This window comes from Pelophylax lessonae (genome assembly GCF_965119305.1).
Source record: "Pelophylax lessonae genome assembly, chromosome: 12".
Lineage (NCBI taxonomy): Eukaryota > Metazoa > Chordata > Amphibia > Anura > Ranidae > Pelophylax > Pelophylax lessonae.
Window position 1 is genome coordinate 212,881,412 of NC_138779.1, and position 9,487 is coordinate 212,890,898.

General features: G+C 43.1%; 1 long non-coding RNA gene across 1 annotated transcript in view; it reads left to right on the forward strand.

Moving 5' to 3' along the window:
* LOC309568063 overlaps positions 1–9,240 on the forward strand; it is a 142,071-nt gene extending 132,831 nt beyond the window's left edge. Inside the window, exons 2-3 of the long non-coding RNA XR_014225995.1 lie at positions 5,690–5,740; positions 9,077–9,240. This is a non-coding gene — a long non-coding RNA (uncharacterized lncRNA). The remainder of the gene's footprint in view (positions 1–5,689; positions 5,741–9,076) is intronic.
* Positions 9,241–9,487: the final 247 nt, after the last annotated feature.

Sequence of the window (9,487 nt, forward strand, 5' to 3'; positions counted from 1 at the left end):
TCGATACATTGTTATTCCGGATGATTCTAGGATGTGTGTAGGAAGGTTTGTATTACTGTATTCCTATTCCTCGGCATGTATTTCTAGTACCGGTGAGTCTCTGAGTCCCTCCCCCCTCCAGTTGGGAGGGACAATCCGCGTCATCCCCGTCACCTCCTGTTCGCCTAGGAGGGGGTTGTCACTGTCACTGCAGGCATCACCTTGGATGGATGAGCGCTCCCTCGCCTCCTCCGACCGCACTTCTCGGCTCCGAGCTGACCGCTGACCGCAGGCAGTCGGATGAGTTTTTGGTCGGGAGGCATTATTGGACAGGACATCGGCCTGAGATCTCCTCCTCTGGGTGAGTTTAGGAAGTATTGCATGGGACTTTATATAGGAAGCTGCACACACTCCATGCAGATCCGGCTGCTTGGAGGAGACTTGTTCTCTATGTAAGAAGTCCATTCATTTTACTTAGTAAATAAGATGAAATGATGTGTAATAGCATACATAATTTTCTGCTTGAGGAGGGACACTGAAATTGGTAATAAGATGAACCACACTTGTGGTTGGGAGTTATGGAGGGCAGAGTTACCTCCCTCCATCTCTGCACAGCACCGATCTGAGGATTTCTTTCCTCTGATTATTCCTCTGATTAGTCCTCCTTGTATCTTTATATATAAATATATACAGTTAGGTCCATATATATTTGGACACACAGGCACAATTTTAGTTTTTTTCAGGTATTTATGAAAACATTTTCAAGCTTTAGTTATATAATACATATGAGCTGAAAGTGCACACTCTTAGGTTTAATTTGAGGGTTTGTACATCCAAATCAGAAGAAGGGTTTTAGCAATTAAAGCTCTGAAAGGGGAAGTAAACTTCCATCTCTAAGTTTTACTTATAGATAATAAAGTCCATAAAAGTCCATATGTGTTAGGATCACAGAATTCAGACAGGCTCCCTATGGACATACGCTTACCAGAAAAGGTAAATCAAAAGGCAGGTTCTCTAAGATGAATCTCGTCCCCTTGATAGCAGACTGGAACCAATAATCTCACGTTGATTCAACGGTATTGGATAAAAAATAAAAACGCAATAGCGTAAAACCCAACACAAATGGTAAAGTAACTTGAACACCAATGTGAGTGAATAACTGGATATAAGTGTGTGAAACTCCACCAGTGTAAAAACTCAAAGCAATCAAAAGAAATAAAGAAAAATTCCTCTTAGGTGGGACACCTATAGGTACCCCTTACCGGAAATAAGTGGAAATGTGTGCAAAATCATATAGGTGAAGTGCAATCCTAAATCAGCTGATGTCGCCTCTTACCAAACAAAGGAAAGAAAAACGCCAAAGTGAATAGGAAATCCTAAATAGGTATCCTCTGTGTAGAAAACCTCCACCAGTAAAGCTCACCTCTTACCAGATATTAATAAGATTAGGCCAGGTTATAATAAATCAAAGGAATCAAGCAAGATGAGATGCCAGCCTTCACCAGTGAGATTTGCCTCTTACCCTTATACACTTATATCCAGTTTTTCACTCACATTGGTGCTCAAGTTACTTTTACCATTTGTGTTGGGTTTTACGCTATTGCGTTTTTATTTTTTATCCAATACCGTTGAATCAACGCGAGATTATTGATTCCAGTCTGCTATCAAGGGGACGAGATTCATCTTAGAGAACCTGCCTTTTGATTTACCTTTTCTGGTAAGCGTATGTCCATAGGGAGCCTGTCTGAATTCTGTGATCCTAACACATATGGACTTTTATGGACTTTATTTTCCATCATTCAAGCTAGCGCGACTTATTATATAGATTCTGTTTAGGGTGTGGTCACACTTGAAGTTGCTGCTGTTTTTCATTTCCATTAGCGCGGTTAATATTTTGTATATTCCATTACTTATAGATGAGCCTTGTGATAAGACTTACCTATAGATTGTGTAAATATCTCCTAAACTTGCACTAATTAGGAGATATTTACTGTGCATGTACATTACTGTGTGTAAAATCATTGGCACATGCGCTCTGAAGGAATGGCCGCCTGTGCCCATGCTGTTTCTTCAGAGCCCTGTGCTGTGGCTGACAGCTCCCGCGTATACCGGCTTCGGCCTGTCACAGAGCCGGAGTCCGCGAACCCAGAAGGAAGACAGGGTGAAGATGGACACCATTTCCAGCCATGAGATTGCATCGCTGGAATGCTTTGTTTTGAAGTAAGTTTCACATCATGTGCTAGTATGTGATGCATACTAGCACATTATGCCTTAGCCATGCAGGTACAAAAAAAAAAAAGCGCAGAGGTTTACAACCGCTTTAGGAATAGCCATCCCTCATTTTTTAAGGGACTAAAACCAAATATAATTGGACAAATAAATCAAAAGCTGTTTCATGGCCAGGTATGGGCTACTCCTTTGTTATTTATTCAGCAATTAAGCAGGTAAAAGGTCTGGAGTTGATTCTAAGGTGTCCTTTTATGAAACGGAGATGAGAAGTGATCCTGCTGATCACAGCTCATTTCCAATCATTCTTAGTTTATGAAACAGAAATAATCAGAGGAGAACATGTTCTTCGCTGATCATCTCTTCACACAGGAATCTGTCATTGCCTGACACAGAAACAGCCAGGTCATGAAGCTGCGATCCTCGCACTTCACTGGCGATCTGTGCCAGAATTCACACTCCCGGGTTCACCAGCCTGGAGCTTGTGAAGCGGGGAGTGAAGACAGAATCGGGGGAGAACTGAGGGGGAAAAAGGAAGATTATGGACTTCCTTCTTCCTTGTTCAGACCCCCCAACACAGTAATCATGTCCCCCTGCCATATTTATGTATACTGTATATATACATGTATATATATACACACATACATGTAGATATATATTTAATGTGTATATATATATATATATATATATATATAATGTATGCATGTGTGTATTCAGTGTATATATATATTTATGTAAGGGGACTATTATTTATTAACATTAGTGGGGATCGTGTACTCAGCAGTGATAATTTATCACTGCTTGTTAAAGCGTGCCAGGGATTTTCATACTACTGTAATCTCGCTTTGTCTCACGAGATTACAGGCTCCCCATTCACTTCTACACAGATCTCCGAGAAAACAGTTCACCTCTGTTCACCCTGGGAGAACTGAAGTTCTCCGCTTCATAAAAAGGGTGCCAGAAGTGATCATTTTCCCCGGAGAACTGTAGAGAAGCCAACAGAGAAAAAAATTCACCCGTTCATAAAAGTACACCTAAGTGTGGAATTTGCATTTGGAATCTATTGCTGTGAACCTACATCATGCATTCAAAGGAGCTGTCCATGCAAGTGAAGCCGGTCAGTGTAAGGCTTCAAAAACTAAACAAATCCATCAGAGAGATAGCAGCAACATTAGGAGTTGCCAAATCAACAGTTTGGTACATTCTAAGGAAAGAAGAACGCACTGGTGAGCTCAGCAAAATAAAAAGGCCTGGATGTCCACGGAAGATAACAGTGGTGGATGATCGCAGGATCCTAAAGAAAAACCCATTCACAACATCCAGACAAGTGAAGAACACTCTTCAGGTGGTGGGCGTAATATTGTCAAAGTCTACAATCAAGAGAAGATTTCACAAGAGCAAATACAGAGGGTTCACCACAAGGTGCAAACCATTCATACCATGCCTGAAGAATAGAAAAGCCAGATTAGACTTTGCCAAAAAAAATCTAAAAAAGCCAAACTGGTTCTGGAAAAGCATTTTTTCGACAGATGAAACTAAGAATAATCTGTACCAGAACGACAAAAAGAAAAAAGTGTGTAGAAGGCTTGGAACCACTCATGATCTAAATCACACAACATCATGTGTAGAACATGGTGGAGGCAGTGTGATGGCATGGGCATGCATGGCTTCCAGTGGCACTGGGTCATTGGTGTTTATTGATGATGTGACAGAAGCAGCTGGATGAATTCTGCAGTGTTTAGAGATAGGGTTCTTTCACACGGGCAGTGCACCCGATAGACTCCGTTTTTCTCAGTGGGGATCGATCCGCCGAACCCCACTGAGCAGGCGGATAACAGCTTCGTCTCCTCTCTGTGTGCAGAGACAGAGCTGTCAGAGCCCCGCTCTCCTCTATGGGAGTTCGGATGAGAACGGTCCTCCTGTCCGTTCTCATCCGATCCTCCAGACAGATGGAAAATAGGGTTACCATCCGTCCGGATTTCATGGACAGTATCGAATCGGATAGCAGCGGGTGTCAGCGGAGATTTCTCCTCTGACATCCGCTGCTCCATTTAATTATTTTTGTTTTCCGCATGCGATAATTTATGCAAATGAGTAACATGATACCCTTTACCCAGGGGCAGACTGGCAACTTTCAGCCCAAGGGGCAAGTACAAACCAGAGGCCCATGGTGCAGCGACTCGGCCCTCTTCCCACTTTCCCTCTGCCCCCCTCCCACTCTCCCAATCCTCCTCCTGACCCCCATTCCAAGCTGAAGCCCTGCTCCAGATACTCTCTACTTACCAGCTGAATCCAGGTTCCTGACCTGGCCAGCAGGGGGAGGTTGGGGGAGCTGGAACAGCTCAGTTGGGTCTGGCCAGGGCACAAGAGTCTCTAGTAGAGCGTGGAACCTGGCCTCTGCTCAGACACAGTTTACACCATCCATGCTGGGAGGGAGGTCTGTGCTTTGTCCTTGTCTTCAAACTGCACTCAGTAGGTCAGCGACAGGGACGTTTTACTTTTCTTAACCAGGAATCCTTTAGGCATGTCTGTGGTAGAAGTGGTGCAGCCTTTTTACGAGGCATCAGAGCAGCCCAGGGGGCAATTTCCCCCCTGCCCCCTGGCCCAGTCCTCCCCTGCCTTTACCACATGTGGTAAAGCTTAGTGAATTGACCCCCAAGTATAGTAATTTGTCACCATTTCTCAGCTGCATGCAATGTGAGTGATGACTTGTTTGGTATCAATTTACTCAATGCAACATCTTCTTTTGTTTTTTATCTAAAAAAAGTGAGTATTGTTTTGTGTTTGAGTGCTCAACATTCAAGTGTATTTTTTTTTTTCCTGAAAATTTGTGTTTAATAAACGGCAGCGTAAGTATTATGTGACATAAAAAATTGCAACTACCACCATATTATTCTGCTTTGAGTTTGGGGTCTTGAATCTTCTAAGTAATTTTTTTATTAAAAAATTAAACTTTTAACATCTTTATGAAAAATTAAAAAATTGTCCCAGACAGAAAGTGGTTAATCACACCCTATAAATGCATAATGATTATATCTCCCAAAGTTTGCACCTAAAGCCCAACTTCCATGCAGTTGGAGCCTCTTAAATGTAAGTTTTTCGAATTTGTAAAATTTCACCTATTTGAACCTGTTAAAAGGAAATGTGATTCACAATATGTCTGCTGCTACTGTCACCAGCCACAAAATCTGTATGTTTTTCTGATTTCGTTTTCTTTGCTCCTATCTCATGACGTTCCCTGGCTCCACTCACTGCCAGTGGTAGTGATGAATAAGCCCTGTAGGCTCAGGAGAAAAAAACATTTCCCATAAACGTGAGTCTTTATGGTTATTGAGTTTTCCTTACCAAGATCTGCTTTTTTTTTTTTACTCAGATTTAGTTTATTTTTGTGTACTGTATATTAATTCCTGAGAATACCTGCTAGAGAAGGGAAGGTGATCACATGTCTGTCCTGCTTATGACATCATTGGATTTTCCCTTCTAGATTGCAAAAGATGGATGAAGAGAAGCTCACCATTCCAGTGCAGGAGACTCGGTAAGCGAAAAACATTCAACATAATAGAACATTAACGACATTGCAGAATAATTTAAAGCTTAAGTTTAACCACTTGAGCTCCAGAAAGTTTTACAAGGGGGTACACTTTTTCACTTTTTGCTGTTTCGCACTGCACTACTTTAATTGGTAATGCAACGCTGTACCCAAATTAAATTAATATCATTTTTTTTCCCCACAAATACAGCTTTCTTTTGATGGTAATTGATCACCACTGGGATTTTAGTTTTTTGCGATATAAATGAAAAAAAGACCAAAAATTTGTTAAAAAAAAAAAAAAAGCTTGTCCAATAAAACAAAATGAAAAAAAAAAATAAAATAAATTTCTTCATAAATTTTGGCCAAAATGTACTCTGCTACGTCTTTGATAAAACAAAACCCAATAAATGGTTTGCATGAAAGTTATAGCATCTACAAACTATGGAATATGTACTGGAATTTTGATTTTTTTTTTTTTTACTACTAATCGTGGTGATTAGCGACTTATTATAGGACTGTGATAGTGCAGCAGGCAGTCTGGCACATGTTACTTTGCAGAGACGGAGCTGTCAGAGCCCTGCTCTCCTCTATGGGGGATCAGGTGATAACGGACCGCCTGTCTGTTCTCACCTGATCCTATACGATTGTATCCAATCCTATCCGATCCGATCCTCCAGATGGATGAAAAAATGGGGTTTCCATTCGTCTGGATTTCACGGACAGGATCAGAATCAGATAGCAGCAGGTGTCAGCGGAGATGTCTCCTCTGACATCCGCTTCTCCATAGGGCTGCATGGAGCATCCAATCAGATCCACCTGAAAAACTGAAAGGGAGACCGGATTGGAAAGCCCGTGTGAAAGGGACCTTATACTTACCTCCTTTGTGCAGTTGGTTTTGCACAGGGCAGCCCGGATCCTCCTCTTCTTGGGTCCCTCTTTGTCACTCCTGGCCCCTCCCTCCTCTTGAGTGTCCCACAGCAAGCAGCTTGCTATGGGAGCACCCAAGCCGAGTTACAGCTCCCTGTGTCCATTTAGACACGGAGCTGTGGCCCACCCCAGTCCGCTTCCTCTCCTTATTGGCTGACTGACTTTGATTGACAGCAGCGGGAGCCAATGGCACCGTGCTGCTGTCTCAAGCAATGAGGAGGGGAGTCCTGGGCAGCCAAAACACTCCTGCAACATCCATGGATCTAGATAGACCTCAGATAAGTATTAAGGGGGCTAAGGGGGGGGGGGGGCTGCTGCACACAGAAGGCTTTTATTCTTAAAGTGGTTCTCTACCCCCGCCCCATGGAAAAATTAAAAGTAAGCAGCTACACCTACTGTATCTGCTGACTTTTAATATCAGGACACTTACCTGAACTCCACTCTAATGTATAGAATGCATTGGTTTTGCACAGAGCAGCCCTGATCCTCCTCCTTTCGGGTCCCTCGTTCCTGCTCCTGGCCCCTCCCTCCTATCGAGTGCCTCCACAGCAAGCAGCTTGCTATGGGGGCACCTGAGCCGAGCTGCAGCTCTGTGTGTCCATTCAGACATGGAGCTGCCGTTTGACCCCACCCCAACTCTCTCCTGATTGGCTCACTGACTTTAATTGACAGCCACGGGAGCCAATGGCACCGCGGTTGTATCTCAGCCAATCAGGAGGGAGAATCCCAGTATGGCCGAGGGACTCGTGGACATCGCTGAACAGAGAGGAGGCTCAGGTAAGTATTAGGGGTGCTGGGGGGGTTGCTAAACACAGAAGGCTTTTTATCTTAATGCAGAGAATGCATTAGGATAAAAAGCCTTCCTGACTTTACAACTCCTTTAACCATTTAACAACATAAATGATGGCCGACCAGGAACTCTCTCTTTTTTTATGGACGTCACATGACCTCCTCCCAAGAATGCACCTCACGTGCACCACACGGGCTGCGCTGCGGTTTGATCTGTCACCTGCTGGGTCCGGTGGATGTCAGATCAGTGAACTGGCCCACTGCCGGTACTATGTGATCACTGTGACCATTCACAGCAGATCACATGACAGTATTACACAAAGGATGGCTTCCATTCATGCTATTAATTGTGTACTATTATGTTGATCTCTGTGGTTGGTCACAGTGATCACATGGTACAGACAGGGCCAATCAAAGCACATTTGTACCATGTGATTAGCTGTAGCCAATCACAGGTAACCACAAAAGTAAGCAATGAATGAATCAATTTCATTCAGTAAAAATTGTTGTTTATAACAGTGATATTCACTGTTATAAGCAATCATAGTCTGCATTAGCGGGTGTTCTGAACTCCCTATCTCTCCTTCCCTGGAGTTTCTTTGGTGTAAGCAATAAAGTCCCTTTTCATTTGTACCATCAAAGTGACTGGTGACCATCTGTTCACATATCCCACTATGCCTAAGAGATCTACCCTGACGTGAAATGTGAGCCCACCCTGTCTCTGGGGCTACCACCACGCTTTCGGGGGTCAGGTGGGGTGCTACAAGTGGAATAAATTATGAAAACCCCCCCACAGCAATGTTTAGGTGTGGTGTTTCACGTTGATCAAGTGCATTCTTTTGGGAGATCCCAAACGTATCTTATCCCAAAGGTGAGTTCTTCAACATTAGACAGTTGGTTAACTACCAAACTGGGTGTATAATATAAGGTACATCTAGCATTATATGCAAGAAACAATATGTTGGAAGAACAACGAGATGGTTATGTTATCACATGAGAGATCATCTTTCCGAACAGATAAGAATTCTTGAAGCTTCCAAAACTCCCTTCAGCTCCTGTAGTGCTGGCTATCACTTTAAAAAAGCTTGTGGGGGCTTCAGCACTAGTAGACATTTGTTGGAGGCTGGCTGAAATCTGCAAAGGCCAGTCATAGGTTGGAGTGGTTGCCACTTTTTTGTACTGTTGGATGAATCGGGTTTAGGGATGCACTGGATGCCTTCGCTGCCATTGTTCTCTTGCTAGGCATCAGGTTCATCCCAGTGCCTTTAAGGAGGGGTGGGCTCCCTCCAGGCATACCTGCCCTTAATCTATCAATACTTGTATGTGCTCCTACTATGGAGGCTTTGGAAATTTAGAGTTGGGACTGCAGTATATATGTAAAGGTCCATTGGCATATGATCCTTGTTTAATCAGATAAGAAACAAGAAATGTTTTTCATCTTTAGCCTTCACATTTTCTCATCCATATGGTTGAAAATGAAGTTAATTTGTCCCCCATAATCTTTCAAAAATTGAACAAACTTTCCGAAACAAATTGTTTTCCAACTAAATTCTACTGGTGTATGGCTTCTTTTATGCATGAGATAGATTCCCTAATTAGAGCTATGATTTCTCTTTTTTATAGTCCGTCCTCCAGATGTGGAGCAAGGAGGATGGGCAGAGAAGTGCAGACTGATCCAGAGGATTTTGCTTTGGTCCTAGATGAGGTCACAGTCTCAGAAGATGGCGAAAGCAAAGAATCACTGGATGCCCCCAGTGAGCGGGACTTGCAGGACTTCATGGATTGTACTAAAGGTACATTTAGTCTAGTAGCCTTGCTTGGGTAAACTGAACTGGTCAACTGAACCGCCCCAGCCTCAGCCAGACCCCTCCACCTCCTTCCTTGTCCTAATTTTTCAAATTACCTTCCCTAGGAATTCAAAATCAAGAGTTTCCTCGTTACCAAAAATGGGGGGAAGTTTTGGCAAAATTTGGGCTTTCCAAAGCCAATCGGAAAGATACAATGAAGGTGCTTTTTTGTGTTTCTCAAGAGTAA